Here is a 20,311-nt window from a genome sequence, read left to right on the forward strand (position 1 = left end):
TCAATACACTTTCAATGTCACCATATATCACCTTTATCATGGCAATAAAACCAGAGCTGAACCCAAACGCCTCAAACATGTGCCATAAATATTGATGTTCAACTCGGTCAAATGCCTTTTCCTGATCAATTGAAATCCAACCCAATAGCCATAGAGACGTCCAAAAAAATCACGAATCAGAGAAATGTTATCCCCTATCTGCCTGCCAGGAACACAGTAGGACTGATCCGTATGTATGATTTGCCCCATCACCTCCCTCAGCCTGTTGGACAAAGCCTTTGACAATATCTTATAATCAGTGCACAATAAAGCCACCGGCCTCCAGTTCTTCACCTCCCTCGGGTCACCCTTTTTGGGCAGTAGGGTGAGGACAGCCCTTCTGCAGCTTATTGGTAGTAACCCTCCGGTTAAACTATCATTAACTACTTCTAACCAATCCTCTCCCAACATATCCCAAAAAGACTTAAAAAGTCAACGGAAGCCCATCAATGCCTGGTGCCCTTCCATTTTCCATGCCTTTTAATGCAGTGTATAAATCCTGCAAAGACAATGGTTGCTCAAGCTCAACCTGAGCTTCTGCAGCCACCTTTGGGAGCCCATCAAAGAATTGCTGTGTCACTGTTTTATCCTCTTTGTACTCACACTTGTAGAGCTCAGCATAGAACTCTACTGCCCTCTTTCTAATTTCACTAGGGCTAGTGAGCTCTTGTCCAACAGCTGATTTGAGACAATTAATAATTTTTCTTTGTCCATTCTTTTTCTCTAAACCAAAGAAAAATTTGGATGAGGCATCCATTTCAGATATTCCCTGAAACTTACTTCTCACCAATGCCCCCTGTGCTCTGATACCCAGCAGGTCTGCCAATGCAGCTTTTCTTCTCTTGAGGGCCTGAGTATGGCCTCGATCTCCTGTGGTCTCAACCAACGTCATGAGTTCCACTATTTCAAACTCTAGGGCTTTCATTGATCTGGTAATATCCTTGGTGACATTCCTCGTGTATTGATTACAAAATTGTTGAATCTGGATTTTCCCTATATCCCACCACTGTTGAAGGGATACAAAACTGGCCTTTTGAGACCTCCACCTCTCCCAGAAAAAACTGAAACAGTTCCTGAAGTGAGCATCACTCAATAAAGTTATATTAAAATGCCAGTATGCGCTTTTGGGTTTTACATCGTTAATGAACACCACCTCTGTTATTAAACAATGATCAGAAAATCCCACTGGGGTTATCACACTTGATTTACAGACCTGAGATTGATGCTCAAAAACATAAAACCTATCTAACCTACCTATCTAGAGATGATGTTCTCTCTCACATGCGCCCAGGTGTACTGCCTTGTTCCTCCATGTTGACTCCGCCAAATATCACACAGTTCATGTGTTACAATGAGGCGTTTTAAAAAAGTCCTTGAGGCTATATGAGGTTCTTGGTGATTTCTATCTAAATCGCTAACTGTGCAGTTAAAATCTCCAGCAATAAATAAATAATCTTCTTTGTTACATTTCTCAATGGTATTTGATAATGTCTCTAAAAAACATACCCTCTCAACTGTCACCACTGGGGCATATACATTTATCAGACACATAGTGATGTTTTCATACCTTGCTCTAACTTTTAATAACCTCCCCTCAACTACCTCTTCAACCTCATATGACAAAGGCAAAAACCCTTTTGAGAACAAGATAGCCACACCCCCACTTTTTGAGTTTTTATGACTACACACCACTGCCCCCCCCCACTCCTGTTGCCACATAACTTCATTTTCCAAATTACTATGCGTTTCTTGTAGAAAATGTATGTCACTTCCCTTTCCCCTAATTAACTCATACACCATGGCTCTTTTTTTACCATCTCTTGCCCCATTTACGTTTAAAGAAGAAATCTTAAAACTGCTCATGGATGAAAAAAATATACAGAGGAAGATACAGCCACCACATCTCTTTACAGAGTTAAAACTGCAACTGAACTCTTTCATTTTCTTTAGAATTTACATCACTTATCACTCTCGTGACCACTTTCTTTAGTCTAGCAATTTCAGGGCTTTTCAAACTTCCCCCTGTAATTTTTGACATCAGAAACTTTGCTGATTCAATAAACAATTCACGTTCAGGGAAAAAATCAGTTACATTGTAATCCTGCATATATTTCTTCCCTTTTGTCAACTTCAGAAATTGACGTATCTTCTCGATCCCATACCTCCCTTCCACCCCATTTATCTCACTATATTGTTGTGACGCGTCAGATGACTCACTCTCGCTATCCTCCCCAGAAGAAAACTCCACCATCTCTACAACTTGTTCAACTTCAACTGATTTATTAATCTCTACCTTTCTCTTAGAATTAGACCCTTCACCACCCCTTAAATTCTTCCTTTTACTCCTCGGTATTTTGAAAACATCCGCTTCCTTTTCCGTTATTTCAATCTCCTCTTGACCTCCAATTTCATTTTCCAGCACCACCTCAGCGACGGCAGTCGCAATCTCACCTACTGTTTCCCCTCCCTCTTTGTTCTGATCTACCACAATTGCCTTCCAAATGCCTTCCTCTCCTACTTTTCCAACCACATCTGCCCACCTTCTCCCTTCCACTGCACCCTTAGCATGTTCATCCCTTCGCGGTGGTGCGTTAGTTGCACCAGCACTAGAGCTACTACTAGGCTCAGCGCGCTCATTCTCGGGACAACTAGGCACCAAATGCCCCTCTCTTCCACAGTCAAAGCATTTCATTGATTCAGTAGATGCATAGAAGACATAATCAAATCCATCAATCTTAAAACTGAATGCTAAATTCAGTTCATCTCCATCCTTTTTTAAAATCATATGCACTTGTCTCCTATGAGACACGACATGTTTCACCAACGGAGATTTGCATCCAAAAAGAACCTTCTTTATTGTAGATACGATTTGACCATGGCGAGAACTCTCGCTCCAACACTTCATCTCTAACAAATGGTGGCACGTTAGAAAGTATAACTTTCTTCGCCGGATTCATAAGCGGAAATACATGCGTCTGTGTCTCCCGCAACACAACACCCCTCTCAACTATCTTATTCACCTTTTCAATTCAATCTAAGAATATCACTACAGCGCTATTCATCCTTGAGACTGATTTGATGCTATCATACCCAATGATAGCACCCACAGCCAAGCTACATTCTTCCACTGAACACCCGGCCGCAGCAGGAATCTTTACTCCATGCCTCAGACTAAGTTTTTCAAACTCTACACTTCCGCGAGTGGCCATTGCAACCAGCCCCGCTGGTTGTGCCCTCGCGAAAAAACAACCTCAAAGATCCCACCACCCCTATACATGCTTAGTGATAGTTAAACAAGATACCCTTAAAACAACTAAACCCAATCACTCCTGCTTGATGACTCACTCCCAGCATGCACTCCGACGAGAGAGAGAGAGAGAGAGAGAGAGAAAGAGAATGAGAAATGAAGCGGGAGAGAACTGAAGACTGAGGGTGTGAGAGGAAGAATGGTGTACACAGCTTCAATTCAGTAACACCGGCTGGGCTTGGCTTGTGCAGTAGGCTTACCACAGAAGTCAGATGAAATGGTGTGTGTGTGTTAGTGTGCCTGTGTGTGTGTGTGGAGCTGGAGGCTCCGTGTGTTCCCCTCTCCACACTGTCTGCTCCTCTATCTCTCTACCTCTCCTCATCCCTCCCTCAATCCACCTGTCTGCTCCTCTATCTCTCTACCTCTCCTCATCCCTCCCTCAATCCACCTGTCTGCTCCTCTATCTCTCTACCTCTCCTCATCCCTCCCTCAATCCACCTGTCTGCTCCTCTCTCTCTACCTCTCCTCATCCCTCCCTCAATCCACCTGTCTGCTCCTCTATCTCTACCTCTCCTCATCCCTCCCTCAATCCACCTGTCTGCTCCTCTATCTCTCTACCTCTCCTCATCCCTCCCTCAATCCACCTGTCTGCTCCTCTATCTCTCTACCTCTCCTCATCCCTCCCTCAATCCATCTGTCTGCTCATCTATCTCTCTACCTCTCCTCATCCCTCCCTCAATCCTCCCGTCTGCTCCTCTATCTCTCTACCTCGCCTCATCCCTCCCTCTCCCTCAAACCACCTGTCTGTGCGCTCCTCTATCTCTCTACCTCTCCTCATCCCCCCTCTCCCTCAATCCACCTGTCTGTACCTCTATCTCTCTACCTCTCCTCATCCCTCCCTCTCCCTCAAACCACCTGTCTGCTCCTCTATCTCTCTACCTGTCCTCTTCCCTCCCTCAATCCACCTGTCTGTTCCTCTATCTGTCTACCTCTCTTCATCCCTCCCTCAATCCACCTGTCTGTTCCTCTATCTGTCTACCTCTCTTCATCCCTCCCTCAATCCATCTGTCTGCTCCTCTATCTCTCTACCTTTCCTCTTCCCTACCTCTCCCTCAATCCACCTGTCTGCTCCTCTATCTCTCTACCTTTCCTCTTCCCTCCCTCAATCCACCTGTCTGCTCCTATATCTATCTACCTCTCCTCATCCCTCCCTCTCCCTCAATCCACCTGTCTGTTCCTCTATCTCTCTACCTCTTCTCATCCCTCCCTCAATCCACCTGTCTGCTCCTCTATCTCTCTACCTCTCCTCATCCCTCCCTCTCCCTCAAACCACCTGTCTGTACCTCTATCTCTCTACCTCTCCTCATCCCTCCCTCTCCCTCAAACCACCTGTCTGCTCCTCTATCTCTCTACCTGTCCTCTTCCCTCCCTCAATCCACCTGTCTGCTCCTCTATCTCTCTACCTCTCCTCATCCCTCCCTCTCCCTCAAACCACCTGTCTGTACCTCTATCTCTCTACCTCTCCTCATCCCTCCCTCTCCCTCAATCCACCTGTCTGCTCCTCTATCTCTCTACCTGTCCTCTTCCCTCCCTCAATCCACCTGTCTGCTCCTCTATCTCTCTACCTCTCCTCATCCCTCTCTCTCTCCCTCAATCCACCTGTCTATCTGTGCGCTCCACATGTCGCTGGCTCGGCAGTGGGGAGCACAGGGGAAGCGGGGGAACGAGGATGTCTCTTTCTATCTCTAATCTCTGTCAGGAGCAGTGGGACAGCGCCTGCTTTACCCTCTCCAGTCCCGTCTCCATGGCGATGCCAGGCTGGCACTGCTTTATGGCCCGTGGCCAACCTGTACTGTAGCCTCGGGGTGGTGGGAGGAGAGAAGCCTGTCTGTCTTCCTGTGTCTCCTGCCCTGACAAGTCGTCTGGCCTGAATGAACTGTAACAGCACAGTCACTCTCCCCTCTGCTCCGCTCTCACCCTCCCTCCATCTCCCTTCTTCCCCTTATCTCTCCCTGTCTCATTTCCTCCATTCTTTTCCCTCAATCCCCGCAGCCATCACTATTCCACAAAGCCCTGTTCCAAACCCATATCTCTCCTTCTCCCCATCCCTCCATCCGTCTTTACTTATGTTCTGTCATCCTTCAATCACTCGTTCTCTTTTCTATCCCTTCATCTGTCCCTCTCTCCTCGTGGGGGTCTGATGGCAGGTTGCTCGCAGCACGGTGCTTCCTTGTCCGTCCCTTGTCTCCGTCACAGACACACACACACACACACACACACACACACACACACACACACACACACACACACACACACACACTCACAGCTCCTCCATCCCTATCCCTACCCCCCAGTCTCCAGACAAAATTAGATCCGAACATAGCATGCTGCATCCTACCCGAATCCTAACAATTTGTCATTTTCTGAAATGTGGAATCAAAAGGACAGCATGGGGGAGCAGTTGTGTGTGTGTGTGTGTGTGTGTGTGTGTGTGTGTGTGCCTCTGTTCCTGTTCTGACAGTAATGCAAGTTTACAAGTCATTTGTCATGGGCGTATCGCAAAGCCACCCCGCGTCTCGGAGCTAAAGGGACGGGGAGACAGAATGGAAGGTGTGTGTGTGTGTGTGTGTGTGTGTGTGTGTGTGTGTGTGTGTGTGTGTGTGTGTGTGTGTGTGTGTGTGTGTGTGTGTGTGTGTGTGTGTGTGTGTGTGTGTGTGTGTGTGTGTGTGTGTGTGTGTGTGAGATGGAGGCAGAACAGTAGAGCCCCAAACCATAGTCTAACAGTAGCGTGGGAGGCATGGGAATTAGCCACAGTAGTCGTCTTTTCAAAGCCCAAACGAGGCAGAGAATCCACTACACAACGCACAAGCACAGAAACACAGCGGAACACAGAGGGAAAAGGGGAGAAGGAGGACAAAGTGGAACGAGCCAGTTTCTTTTTAATATAGACCTGCTCAACTGTGTTTGGAATTTTAGGCCTTCTATTTTGAGTGTGTCAGAGAGGGCAGAGGTGGCAGCATTAGTGTAGTCTACAGCTGTGTGTGTCAGAGTGTATCCGAGGTCTCGGAACACGTTTTGTTTTACACGGGGGAGAGAGCTCCTCGCTTCACTGCAGACTTCCAATGTAGCTAATCACATGGCTAATTAAGGAGATCACAACACTGGTGTGTGTGTGTGTGTGTGTGTGTGTGTGTGTGTGTGTGTGTGTGTGTGTGTGTGTGTGTGTGTGTGTGTGTGTGTGTGTGTGTGTGTGTGTGTGTGTGTGCGTGTGCGTGTGCGTGTGTGCGCCCTACTGGTATGGCCAAGAAGTGAACTATAAATGATGTAGCCTATTTAAATGATTAGCAGAGACTGTGTGGGCCTGATTCAATCCATCGTAAACCAATCCCTTAAACAATGAATTGAATTGTGATTCAGTTATCATCAACACAACTGTGTCGTCCTCGCCTTGCTCATGGACGGAACAATGAATGATCACCTTGTAGTTAAACATGTCCTTTTAAACATGTTCTTTCTACAGCTTTAGTTCCACATAGATCCTCACAGTATTTCACTCTCTCTTCACTGGTTTTCTCCTGAGAGAGAGATATAGTAGGGTGATAGGAATAGTATTGCAGAGAGAGGTAAAAGGGAGAGGGTGTAGAAAGAAGGTAAGATAATGGGGTAAAGAAAGAGAGATGTAGAGATTGAGAGGCAGGAATGGAGAAAGGGGGAGAGATGGAGAAGAGGGGGATGGAGAGAGTAACAGAGGCCTTATAGCGGCCCTCTCTGTGGAATGAACTAATGGGTTAACTCTCTCTAAGTGTTCATAATGACAGTCTCTAAGGACGGCACACACCACACACACAAAGACACACGCACATCTGAAGAGCGGCGGGAGAGAGAGAGGGGGAGGACAGAGGAGCGAAATCAGGAGCTGTTTATTGATGGGGGAGTGGTGGGATGAGGAGACTTTTTTTTAAATGAAAAAGGGAGAAATGTATCGCTCCCCACTGCTCTCCGCACGGAATAATTAAGCATGGAGATGCAAAAGACTCCTTAATTAGATTTTTTAATTATTTAGGATTTCACTTCTTTCTATAGTGGCCCAATTAAGAAAGCTCATCAGAAAAACTAAAGAGATGAAGAGAGTCTTCTCCTCTTCCTCCCCCTCTTCCTCCCCCTCCTCTCTTTGATTCATGGTGAGGGACAGAATACCTGCTCCCCCTGTTTTGAAAACTTCTCTGATGAAGGGGGGATGGAAAGAAGGAGAGATCTCTCCTCTTTCTCTGTGTTTTTAATTAACAGGTGTTTTGATGTAGACTGAGAGGATGGGTGGAGAGTGGCAGAGGGAGAGAGGGACAGAATACTCCAGGGGTTTTATATAATGACTCTAATGATGTAGAAATGATGAAGGTCATTTGACCTCTTTGGAGTTTGTCTAAGAGTTCTAGCTGTTACTGCTGAACATCTCTTACAGGATATTATAACGAGGGAGAGAGGAAGAGATCGTCCTTCCATGTGTGCGCTAGCTAGCTACAGAAGTGTCTCATGGTGGGTGTTGCTTTTGTAGGGCTGCTCACCAGGGTCCTTGCTAAATTAAATTCTGATGTGCTCAGAGACTGTCCCAAAACCCCTGCAGCCCTGTGCTCTACCCCTCCTCTTTTCTTCTTTCTCTCTTGTTCCTCCACATCGCCTGTTCATCCAGTGGTTGAGGTGTATTCCCCAAGTGGGACAGTGAGGTAGCCTGTGATGAACACTGAGTAGTAATAAACGGACACTTAAGGTTTGGAGGGGAAAAGGGAGAGATAACGGCCTACACTTGTCACTTTCCCTCCTTCGTAGATTCTCTTTGTTCTTTAATCTCTTTCCTCCATTCTCGTTTTCTTTCTCTAAGTGCTGTCAGTCTCTGTACCTGCAGGTGAGTAAACACACTGTTATGGTGAGGTGTTATGAAGGGAGGGAGAGAGAGGATGAACGAGGAGGAGAAGACGTTTAGTGTGTCGTTTCCCTGTAGGGATTTCTCTTTAAATTACCTGTTAAATGGCCTCAAGAGGAAATACTTTGTGTGTGTGTGTGTGTGTGTGTGTGTGTGTGTGTGTGTGTGTGTGTGTGTGTGTGTGTGTGTGTGTGTGTGTGTGTGTGTGTGTGTGTGTGTGTGTGTGTGTGTGTGTGTGTGTGTGTGTGTGTGTGTGTGTGTGTGTGTGGTGCTGTAGGCCATTCTCCTTGATTCCCCTCTCCAAGGCATGTGGGCTTCATATTAATTCTGAATTAAAGTTATTCTATCCATATGTTCTCCCTCTTCTCTCTGTTTCTTGCTCACACACACACAGATATAGTGTTGTTCTCAGCTTATAGTTTCTCCCTTGCGGTCTCAGTCGGGTCAGGCAGTGAGCAGTCACTGGTCAGTGTCCTTGTTGACCACAATTATACAACATAGTCAGAACCAGTCTAGAGGACCAGGAATGCTTGTCCAAAAAGGCATCAGGGCTGTGAGTGGGGTTGTATGATGCTGTGAGTGTTTGTGTGTGTGGGGTGATTTCTTCCCCCTTAGGGTGTCTCTGTCCTCTATATCAGATCCTTCTGCTGTGCTGGAACGCGTGCGGCCTTGATGCCCAGCACTGGTTCAGAACAGGGGTCACTCTTCCCCCCCGCCTGCCATATTTTCACCCCACCCTTACCATCCCATCAACCTCTATCTTTGGCAAATCAGTGTGTTTCCTTACGCACAGGAGACTGGTGGATGGGAGGGAGGGAGTAACAGTAGAAGGCCCTCCTTTTTCTTTGCCTTTCTTTCCTGTTCTTCTCTCTCCCTCTGTCCACCGGAGAACTTTGAAATAATTTGTGTCTCGTGGGTTTTTACACATTCTAATTTCCAACTAAATGGGACATCTGTTTGACAAAGGGAAGATTTGCCATGGTTGCCAAGGCAACTATCACTCTGAAGGAGGGGGGGAGTCCAACAGCTTTTCTGGACAGAATTAGACTGTAGTGGATGTAGCTAACGCACATTATCCCTCCAAGACAAACACAGCTTAGACACATGCTAGTCCCTCTCTCTTTCTCTCGCCCTCTTTCTCTCTCGCTCTTTCCTTCCTCCCCTCACTTTTTGCCTCATCCCGCTTTTTCTCTCTCCCTACCTCTTCTCCCCGCTTCCTTCTTATTTCACCCCCCCCCCCTCTGCAGAATCATAAGAAGAAGAAAAAGATACACGTCACATTGAGATCTGCCACCAATTAAAAAGGAAAGCCCCTCCCCCATCGCTCCACTCTTCCCTGTCTTCCCCACTGTCGTCTCGACTGTCACTCCTCCCCTGTGAAGCCACCTCTTCCTCCATGGTAATTGGTCATTATTTAGAACAGGAAGGGACAAATGTGCCTCCCTAGCGCTTCTAAATGCTATTTAAATGGGAATGCATTATGTTCTACGCTAACAGGGTTAGCGACTAGTGCCACGGTTGTTATTAGGGAACTGTGGAAATGAGACAAGCAGGCAGGCAGGCAGCAGTCTAGGCTCAACCATGGGAATCAAAATACGGCAAAGACCTGTTGTCTGCCTGTGGCACTCTATAGGGGTATTTTGAGTGGAGTCAGACTAGACCATGGATGAATGGCGTATGGGCAGGTATGGACACAGGAGAATGTGTAGGAGGGCTAGTGTCAGGTATAAGAGGCTAGAGATGTCAGATATTCTACTCAATCTGCAGCTTACTTCAAAGTGGAGGGGGAAGTTCAGATTACTGTGTGTTGAACCTTTATGACCATGTTGACCCAAATCAGTGTTATCCAAATGGTAGGTCAACTCATGGCTTTAACATCATGAGCGCTGGCTTGATACAACATCACTACTTTAAGCATTAGGTGGGTCATCGCACACACATTTTTAAGGGGAACCTTGCTGGCATATTTGGGTGTATTCCGTTCCTCTCACTGTCCCCTCCCCTCTTTCTTTCTTGGCCCTCCTCTGTATCCACTTTGCGAGAAGACATAGGTGGCGGCATGTGGCCGTCCACATGAAATCCCCCCCACCCTAGCGGCAACGTTAGTGCAACGTGTCTCTGAGCATCCTGTGAGAGCAGCGTCCGACGGGAGCTCATTATCGCTGGACATGAAGTCGTCTGTCATGACCCTTCAGATTTGTCATCTCTCAGTACCTTGCACTACCCAGCCAGGAATAGGGGGAGCGAGGAGGGGGGTTCTTTGTTCGGGGTAGTTGGCTACAGAATCTGGAGAAACTCACAGAGCATGTCATGACCATGGACAGTATCTATTCCTGACAGTGCATTTCATAGGGATCCATGACAGGCGTGTCATAGTGTGACTACGTGTCTTAATATTGGAACCATGTGAGCAGTCTATTGTAGAGGTCGACCGATTAATCGGAATGGCCGATCAATTAGGGCCGATTTCAAGTTTTCATAACAATCAGAAAGCAGATTTTTTTTAAATTATTATTATTTAAAAAAAATGTATACCTTAATTTTACTAGTTTAAGAACACATTAAGTTAGTTAAGAACACATTCTTATTTTCAATGACGACCTAGGAACGGTGGGTTAACTGCCTTGTTCAGGGGCAGAACGACAGATTTTCACCTTGTCGGCTCGGGGGTTCCAATCTTCCAACCTTACAGTTAACTAGTCCAATGCAATAACAAACCTGCCTCTCATTGCACTCCACGAGGAGCCTGTTACGCGAATGCAGTAGAAGCCAAGGTAAGTTGCTAGCTAGCATTAAACTTGTCTTATAAAAAACAATCAATAAATCATAATCACTAGTTATAACTACACATGGTTGATGATATTACTAGTTTATCTAGCGTGTCCTTATCTAGCATATAATCGATGCAATGCAGGGGGATGATTTAACAAAAGCGCAATTGCGCAAAAAGCACAATCGTTGGACGACTGTACCTAACCATAAACACCAATGCCTTTCCTAAAATAAATACACAGAAGTATATATTTTTAAACCTGCATATTTAGCTAAAAGAAATCCAGGTTAGCAGGCAATATTAACCAGGTGAAATTGTGTCATTTCTCTTGCGTTCATTGCACTCAGAGTCAGGGTATATGCAACAGTTTGGGCAGCCTGGCTCATTGCGAACTACTTTGCAAGAATTTTATGTAATTATGGCATAACATTGAAGGTTGTACAATGTAACAAGAATGTTTAGACTTAGGGGTGCCACCCATTAGATAAAATACCGACCAGTTCCGTATTTCACTGAAATAATAAACGTTTTGTTTTCGAAATGATAGTTTCCAGATTCGACCATATTAATGACCAAAGGCTCGTATTTCTGTGTGTTATGTTGTAATTAAGTCTATGATTTGATAAAGCAGTCTGACTGAGCTATGGTAGACAGCAGCAGGCTCGTAAGCATTCAAACAGCACTTTCGTGCGTTTTGCCAGCAGCTCTTCGCAAGCACAACGCTGTTTATGACTTCAAGCCTATCAGCCAAATGGCTGGTGTAACCGATGTGAAATGGCTAGCTAGTTAGCGGAGTGCGCTCTAATAGCGTTTCAAACGTTACTGGCTCTGAGACTTGGAGTAGTTATTCCCCTTGCAAAGGGCCGTGGCTTTTGTGGAGCGATGGGTAACGCTGCTTCGAGGGTGGCTGTTGTCGATGTGTTCCTCGATCAAGCCCAGGTAGGGGCGAGGAGAGGGACGGAAGGCTATACTGTTACACTGGCAATACTATAGTGCCTATAAGAACATCCAATAGTCAAAAGTATATGAAATACAAATGGTATATGTCAGGACCCGGTTACGAACCTGGGTCTCCGGAGTGAGAAACAGTCACTTAACCAACTGAGCCACGAATAGTCAGCAGAACCCAGAAGATGAGGCAGACACAGCAGTACTTAAGACGGTGTATTTAATAAAGTAAAAATGAGAAGTCCTTCAATACAAAATGGCAAATCCAAAAGGTGGTAGGTATAGCACAAAAAAGCCTCAAGAGATACTCAAAAAACAAAAACAGAATTCCACAAGAGCGTCCACCGGAATCGACAAGAATACACAGAACACTAGGGCTGGGTGCTAACATACAAACACAGAGCACAGAACTGAGGGAAACTAAGGGTTTAAATACAATCAGGGGAAACGAGGCACAGGTGCAAATAATAATGGGAATCAAGGGAAAAAACATAAGGTCAAAAAGCACAATGGGGGCATCTAGTGACCAAAACCCAGAACAACCCTGGCCAAATCCTGACAGTATAGTCCTATAAATACTATATTAACTACAACCAAAAACCTCTTACCTGGGAATATTGAAGTCTCATGTTAAAAGGAACCACCAACTGTCATATGTTCTGAGCAAGGAACTCAAACGTTTGTTTTTTTACATGGCACATATTTCACTTTTACTTCTCCAACACTTTGTTTTTGCATTACTTAAAACAAATTGAACATGTTTAATTATTTATATGAGGCTAAATAGATTTTTATTGATGTATTATATTAAGTTAAAATAAGTGTTCATTCAGTATTGTTGTAATTGTCATTATTACAAATAAATAAAATAGGCCGATTAATCGGTATCAGCTTTTTTTTGGTCCTCCAAGTATCGGTATCGGCGTTGAAAAATCATAATCGGTCGACCTTTAGTCTATTGATTAGGTAGAGAGGGTGATATAATTCTGTTTACTGCATATTGATTGAGATTGTATTGGCAACTGTATTGTAAGTTCTAAATTCATGGTTAAAATACTTATTTGAAAAAGAGCAGTAAATTGCTGAAACATTGTCAATAAAAGTGTTCCTTCCTCGTTCTCTCGGGTTAATACGGGAAGAAATGCTTTTAGCCTGATTTAGTTTCAGAGCTTCCCTTGCTGCTTTATGGTGCGATGTAAAACACCAGAAATATTAGTGATAATACGATAATGAAGGACCCAGATGTCATATTCTGTTGTGGTAAGTTCATTCAAAGTCATGTGTCTGTTTAACCACTAGTCTTTCCTAAGTCCCACTTTAATGCATGTCACTGATGTAGTTTTGACGTGAGTGCAGATGTACAATTGTGAAGCGTACGCTGTGTAAGCTATAGCACAGGTATAGGAGAGACGTGTGTGAGAGGCTCTGTCCCTGATCAAACACGGTTTCCTCTGAGATTCTGAGATTCTGACTGGGCTAGTTTCTGCTGATCCGTACTTTTCCTAACTGTTTCTAAAAAAAGTGAGGGGGGGAGGCATGGAGGAGAGGAAAGTGAGGGAGGGCAGGATTCGTTTGTCTTTTCTGACATCCAACTTGATTACAGAGGAACAGCAGCAGGCAGGCGAGAGAGGGAGAGGAAGAGAGGGACAGAGGAAGAGAGGATTTGATTTGATTTGATTTTGAGCAGGAACAAGAGACATCTATTCATCTGTCACTAACCCTACGCATCAGTCCCTCTGTTGCTCTCTCTCTCTCTGTCTGTCTCATTTTTCTTTCTTTATCTGGTGGTACTTTTTTCCCATTTCTAATTCATTGTTCTCTTTTTTGTCTTTGTCTATCGGTCTCTCCTTCTTCCTACAGTATATAATATCTTTCTCTTCCCCCTATGTTTTCCTCTCCTCTCCTAATTCCCTCCATCCCTCATCGAGGAAGTCTGCCTGCATTTTATTAAATGTGGGAAACATCAGTCTATAGGGAGACAGAGACCTGCCAGGTGTGAGTGTGAGTGAATGTGAGTATGTGATCGACAAGGGGCGGTGGGAACAATGTTTCAGCATTTCACCAAACAAGCAGAATTAATGACACAGTGGAGGAGTAGACATGGGAGGGAGGGAGGGGTGACAAACACAGGTGGGAGCTCTGGGATTTATGGGGGGAGGTGAGGGTTAGTGGTTGGTTTAGACAGCAGCTGCTCTTCATTGACGGGGCTCGCTGTGGGAATGGATGAAACCAGCTTGATTTGATAAAGAAATGTAGATTTTCAATAGGAAATGTACAGGCAGCTTCACAGCTGTATAATATTGTTGTGTGCTGCTTCTAGTTCAATAAATATAAGGTTTTTATAGGCAGAATATATGCTCTCCTTTGAGAAAACCCTATAAGAACATGCCAGGCTTTAAACCTAACATTGGAGGTGGTGGGGGTTCTTGGGTTGTGTGCTGGTGCTGCTGATGAGTGTGAAGCTGTGAATGAGCACAGCTGTGAGGCTGACTGCTACTGGTCCAGAGAACCAGGCCTTTCAGACTTCACACAAGACAAGTGTCTCTGTACCCATCACTGTTTTGTTGATGAGGCTTGGTTGGTGTGTGTGTGTGTGTGTGTGTGTGTGTGTGTGTGTGTGTGTGTGTGTGTGTGTGTGTGTGTGTGTGTGTGTGTGTGTGTGTGTGTGTGTGTGTGTGTGGGGGCAGATCTCCCTGCACTCTGTCACAGATGGGCTCTGCGACGCCACCTTGGTCTACTCCAGTTTAACCAGGATGGTTGGACACTTTGAGACTACTGCTGTATGGGGGCGTATCTGTGTATATCAAAACGTGTATATCAGCTCAGAGGGAGTTGTGCAGGTGTGTGTTTGTGTGTCAGCCCCGGGGCCATACATTGACTGGTGTAGCTCAGTGACTGTACTGTGTTTAGTGGATGAGAGCTCTGTGGTAGTCCGTTACCTAATCCTCCACCCACCAAGTGCTTAGACCATTACCGTGCTCACCAGTCACCTGCAATTAAGCCATTACAGAGACACGCACACAGGCGCTGAGAGAGGGAAAGATGGGAGGAGAGACTGACTACAAACCAGCATTGCTTGATTTCCCGTGGTCAACATTTACTGATACAGTTTCCCTGTTTCAGTGTCTTGTGTGTCTTCATATTTCTTTCCGAATTTTGAGCGTGCGTGTGTGTGTGTGTGGGTGTGTGTGTGTGTGTGTGTGTGTGTGTGTGTGTGTGTGTGTGTGTGTGTGTGTGTGTGTGTGTGTGTGTGTGTGTGTGTGTGTGTGTGTGTGTGTGTGTGTGTCAGCCCGGTGCTCCTCGGTTCCTCCTGAACCTGCTGGGTGTTACATAAGTCACGCTGAGGGCCAATATGTCCCCAATCTGCCTCCCCACAGAGAGAGGGGAAGTGGAGATGGGGGCAGTTGGAGGTAAAGAGGTGGAGAGGTGAGATTAGACCGGAAGAGAGGGAGGGAGAGAGTGGGCTCACTAGATGACAGAAATATAGGAGGAATAGATGGGTTGAGTTATGGTACGTGGATAGATAAAATGAAGATGGAGAATGAAAGATTAAATAAGGACAAGATGGTGACAGGAAGAACGGGAGGGTACGGGGTGTTGAAGTAAGGACTGTTCTGTAGCTCACACAGGGAAAGGGGGATACCTAGTCAGTTGTACAACTGAATGCATTCAACCCAAAATGTGTCTTCCACATTTAACCCAACCTCTCTGAATCAGAGGTGTAGGGGCCTGCCTTTAATCGACACCATCGGGGGTTAACAGCCTTGCTCCAGGGCAGAACGGCTGATTCGAACCAGCTACCTTTCGGTTACTGCAGGCTGGGCTGGGCCCTGTCACATTTCTTATCCTCCATACTGTCAGTCAGATATACAGTACTCTGCCTTTCAGCATTCTCTCTCTCCTTCCCCATCTCTTATTTCCCCTCTATCCCACTCCCTTTCTTTCTCTCTCTTTCAATCTCCTTCTCTCTCTGCATCAGTGTCGTTGTCCGTCCCTCTCTTCTCCCTCTCCCTGTCCCTCTCCCTCCCCTTCCCCTTCTCTCTCCCTCCATCCCTCCCTCTGTCTCAGTAGTCCTGCTGTGAGGATCAATCTTGCCGGGTGGACTGGCTTGTGTGTGTGGTAGTCGTGATTAAACATCAAAGTCCGCACATTAACTATTGTGTGTGGGAGGGAGAATAGTGTGCGCTGAGAAAGGTTTAGAGTTGGGATTATTAATGGATAAGAGAAAGTAACGTATTTCTCTGTAACATGAAATAGCGTCTTCTTGGAGTCAAACTTTCTCCTGCTTCCATGTACGTGTGTGTGTGTGTGTGTGTGTGTGTGTGTGTGTGTGTGTGTGTGTGTGTGTGTGTGTGTGTGTGTGTGTGTGTGTGTGTGTGTGTGTGTGTGTGTGTGTGTGTGTGTGTGTGTGTGTGTGTGTGTGTGTGTGTGTGTAAATTAATTTATGACTGTCCTACTGAAAGATTTTAATCCTATTCTGTACGATAGAGAGAATGGGACAGAAGCAGTGTTCTGCTTCTTAAACTGACTCATTTTAAAATGGCTCCTCACTGGCTCATGGAGTAGACTAAACAAAGGGGACAATAGGAGATATGAGACAGTCAGAGGACATAGAGTACCTAGCAGTATTTACTAGTATCTAATACTGACAGAGAGAAGTTCCCTCAGAGTAGAATGTATTGTTTGTGTGTAATTACCCAGTAATAGGAAGCAGTGTTAACAGTCAGTAGCCTGTGTTTGAACTAGCCCACCTAGCCTCCAGGCTAGTGAATGAGTAAATGAGAACAGGAAGACGCTAATAGCATCTCTAAGCAGCTCTGTTGACCTCTATCTGAGCAGTGGAGTCCCAATGGACCTCTCCCACCCCAGAACACTTTTAATTGAAACAGGCTCTTAACGAGGTTAGCGAGGGGGGGGGGGATGATCATGTACGGAGACACACGTCAAGTGGTGCGGGGAGGCAGGGAGTTTAATAAGAAGATCTCAGCTCTTAGGAGTGACAGCACAGCAACCCCCTTTAGTATTACCCAGGTGTGCATACTGTACACACTCATACACGTATACAGTACACGCACATACACTCAGTCTAATAAGAGCACACAAGCAGAGTGTATGTCGTTACTCAGTGTGTGTGTGTTTGTGTGTTTACCTCCCCTTCCAGGCTGTTATTAGGGTCGTTAAGTCGACAGTTTGTCTTAATTAACTCAAGCTGAGGTGATGATGATGGGGTGTGACTGCATCCACTCGGCTTCTCTGAGAAATAGAAAACTTGAAATGAACACACACACTCCTATAACATACACACATTCATTAGCTGTCTCTCTGGTTGCCCCCCCTCTCAGCATCTATTCCGTCTTCCTATTCTGCGTCTCTTCATACTTTTTGTCAAAAGATATATAGAGATAACCCAGACTGGCTGTGTACTGTCTAGATACCACTCTCTTCTGTGTGCTCTCTCTGTTTTTCTTCACCTCCCTTTCTCTACCGCTCTCTTTTCCTGTGTCTCACAACATCACTAAAACCATCTCCCTCTTTTGTCTCTCTTTCTCTATTTCTCACCAAGCATGTTCCTCTCTTGACCTCAGGATAAGTCTAGAACTGATTTAGATTTAAAATTCCTCTTATGGTGTGCTGTTTTTCTTCCTAACGACTGTGAAGTTAACCAAAGTGTGTGTGTGTGTTTAACGCCTCACGCCCCTCAGCACTGCCTGATTCGTTAATCATTCATGGCTTTCTCCAATGATATCATTAAGCTTCTGAATGGAGAAACAAATACACACACACACACACACACTGAAATAGTTACACACACACATTACCAAGCGCGAGACTGATGTCTTATTTGTTTTTAAACCTTCTATAATATTACCCTGTTGGGTAAAGTGGTGTTTTGGGTAAACCTGACACAATCACCCTGTCTCTCTGTCTCTCTCTTTCTGTCTCTTGCTGTCTGTCTCTTGCTGTCAGTCTCCACCTCTCTCTGTCTCTCTCCCTCTCTCTGTTGCTCTCTGTCTCTCTCTCTGCCTCTCTGTCTGTCTCTCTGTCTGTGTCTCTTTCTCTCTCTCTCCCTCTGTCTCTGTCTCTCTCTCTCTCTCTCTCTTGCTTCAGAAAAGAAAGGGGGGAAAGAATCACATCAAATGAAAGTAGTGATTTTGATGCTATTGTTTTTTTCCCAGTGTGCTTTGATTTGCCCCTAGATGACGCCTAGGGATCCAGCGCTCTAACTCAAACATCTGTTTCCTTTTTTCATATCCGTAACAAACCTTGGGTATTAACAGTCTTTAATATGCTGAGCATGTCCCCAATTCTCCTTCCGAACTGCACCAAAAAACACTAGTTCAATTCTAATCCCTTTCCTGGTCAAATCCTATTTATGTAGAAGAGATGTTTCATTTTTGTGTCAGGGTTTTTCCTGGAATGAAGTTTCAGAGTCAGGGGCACATTCAGAGTCGGACACTTTCAGAGTCAGGTACACTCAGGGGCGATGAGACAAGGATATCCCTCCTGGCCAACCCCTCCCTAACTCTGACGACGCTAGGCTAATTGTGTGTCGCCTCACGCCTGGCCGCAAACCCAGAGTCTCTGGTGGCACAGCCCATAACCACTGCGCCACCCGGGAGGCCCCTATATTGTCAGGTACACTTTCAGGGGCACTTTCAGAGTCAGGGGCACTTTCAGAGTCAGGTACACTCGTGGATACCATTTTTATGTCTGTGTCCAGTATCAAGGTAGTTGGTGGTAGTATCGCGGTCCTATGCTAACTAGCGTTAGCGCAATGACTGGGAGTCTATGCTGCCCTACCAAGTAAAAAAGGCAATAACTGCTAATTTGGTTGAAAATTAATTAATGTAATTTTTGCTACATTAAATACATTCTTAATAATGTGGAAAAGTATACTGCATCGGTTGTATTGTGTTTTGGAGATAATGGGGGTCATATTAGGAGTAACTGCAATAAGTTACTGTGAAACCACCATTTTCTCAGTTCCATGATATGAGCAGATACTGCCTTTTGGCCTGGTAGGGCAGTATGGATATCTGCTAGCATGCTAGATACTGTATAGCATGTGATTTTGGCCCTAGTGGTAGAAAATCCCAGACTTTTAACTTGAGACAAGTTGGAAGTGGGAACAAAAAGAAGAAATGCAAGTATTTACATAATGTACAAACTCACTCTTTTCTCTCTCATTCCCTTCATCTCTATCTCATTCCATCTCCATGTCTCTCTCAATAGCCCCTAAAATTCTTTCTCATCTCCCCTTCTCTCTCTCTCTCTATCTCTCTTTATCTAATCCTCTGTTAGGGAAATTACAGTCCAATAGCGATTACCAGAGAAAAGTGCTTTTCCTCCGTCTCTCATCTCTCGCTTGTTCTTCATCTCTCCATTCAGATATGAAGGGGGGATGGATGGTTTGCGTCTCAAATGTCACTCTATTCCCAATACAGCTCTGGTCAAAAGTACTAGGGAATAGGGTGCCATTTGGAACACAGATGAGACTGGCAGCTCATCTCATTTTAGTTGAGACATCCATGTTAAGACAGACATTAATATTTAACCGGCCCAATTAATATGCTCAGGCCAATTTAAACCTTTTAAAATTCACTGTGTCAATGATTGAAATTGCGTTCACTGGGAACTTCAGATGTTTCATCAAGTGTTTAGGCTCTGATGTCCCGTAGTGATGGAATTTTAGTGGAGTAAATTCAAGCTGAAGTGGGACAGCGTTTCCCATGATGCATCTCTCACTTTGTCTCCTTAACCTCTCTCAGGCAGTGACCCCAGGGTTGGGACATTCACCAAATGTATCCTGCTGTATTATACCACTATGTCTCTTTAATTAAGTATGTGTATGTGCGTGTACATGTGTGTGCGCCCCCACACACACACACACACACACACACACACACACACTCGCTTGCATACATACACAGACGGGCAGGAAATGATAAAACACCCTCCATCTGACGTTCCACTGAAGCGACGAGCGGCGTGGCGCCGATAAAAGTTGGCTTTTCCAGTGACTGCTCTCTGCAAATTAAAAAAAGCCGGCGGTACGAGAGCTAACGGCGGCGTCAACGTGGTTACACACGCGTGGCTCGCCTTACGGTACAGAGGAAGATGGATCTGAGGACTCATTGTTAGTGACATGTTAATTTCTCCACCGTCACTCACACACCAGAGGCGTCCGCTATCAAAGTGAAGGGACACGGACCCAGCTGTCAAGTCCCTCTCTTCCTCTTCTTTTCTCTCTTCTCCTTTCCCCTCCCGTCCTGGAAGGCTCCAATGCCGACTGTTGAATCAAGCGGATGTTCATGTTTAATGTTGAGGCTGTGAGGTTTTGTAGCCTAGAGCTTTCTGCCTGCGTCTCTAAGATTCTGTCTAATTT

General features: G+C 45.4%; 1 protein-coding gene across 1 annotated transcript in view; it reads left to right on the forward strand.

The window, feature by feature from the left end:
- Nucleotides 1-20,311, forward strand: part of mpped1 (metallophosphoesterase domain containing 1) — a 46,480-nt gene that overhangs the window by 20,055 nt on the left and 6,114 nt on the right. The gene's annotated exons all lie outside the window — the stretch shown is intronic.

This window comes from Oncorhynchus masou, chromosome 26, assembly GCF_036934945.1.
Source record: "Oncorhynchus masou masou isolate Uvic2021 chromosome 26, UVic_Omas_1.1, whole genome shotgun sequence".
Classification (NCBI taxonomy): domain Eukaryota; kingdom Metazoa; phylum Chordata; class Actinopteri; order Salmoniformes; family Salmonidae; genus Oncorhynchus; species Oncorhynchus masou.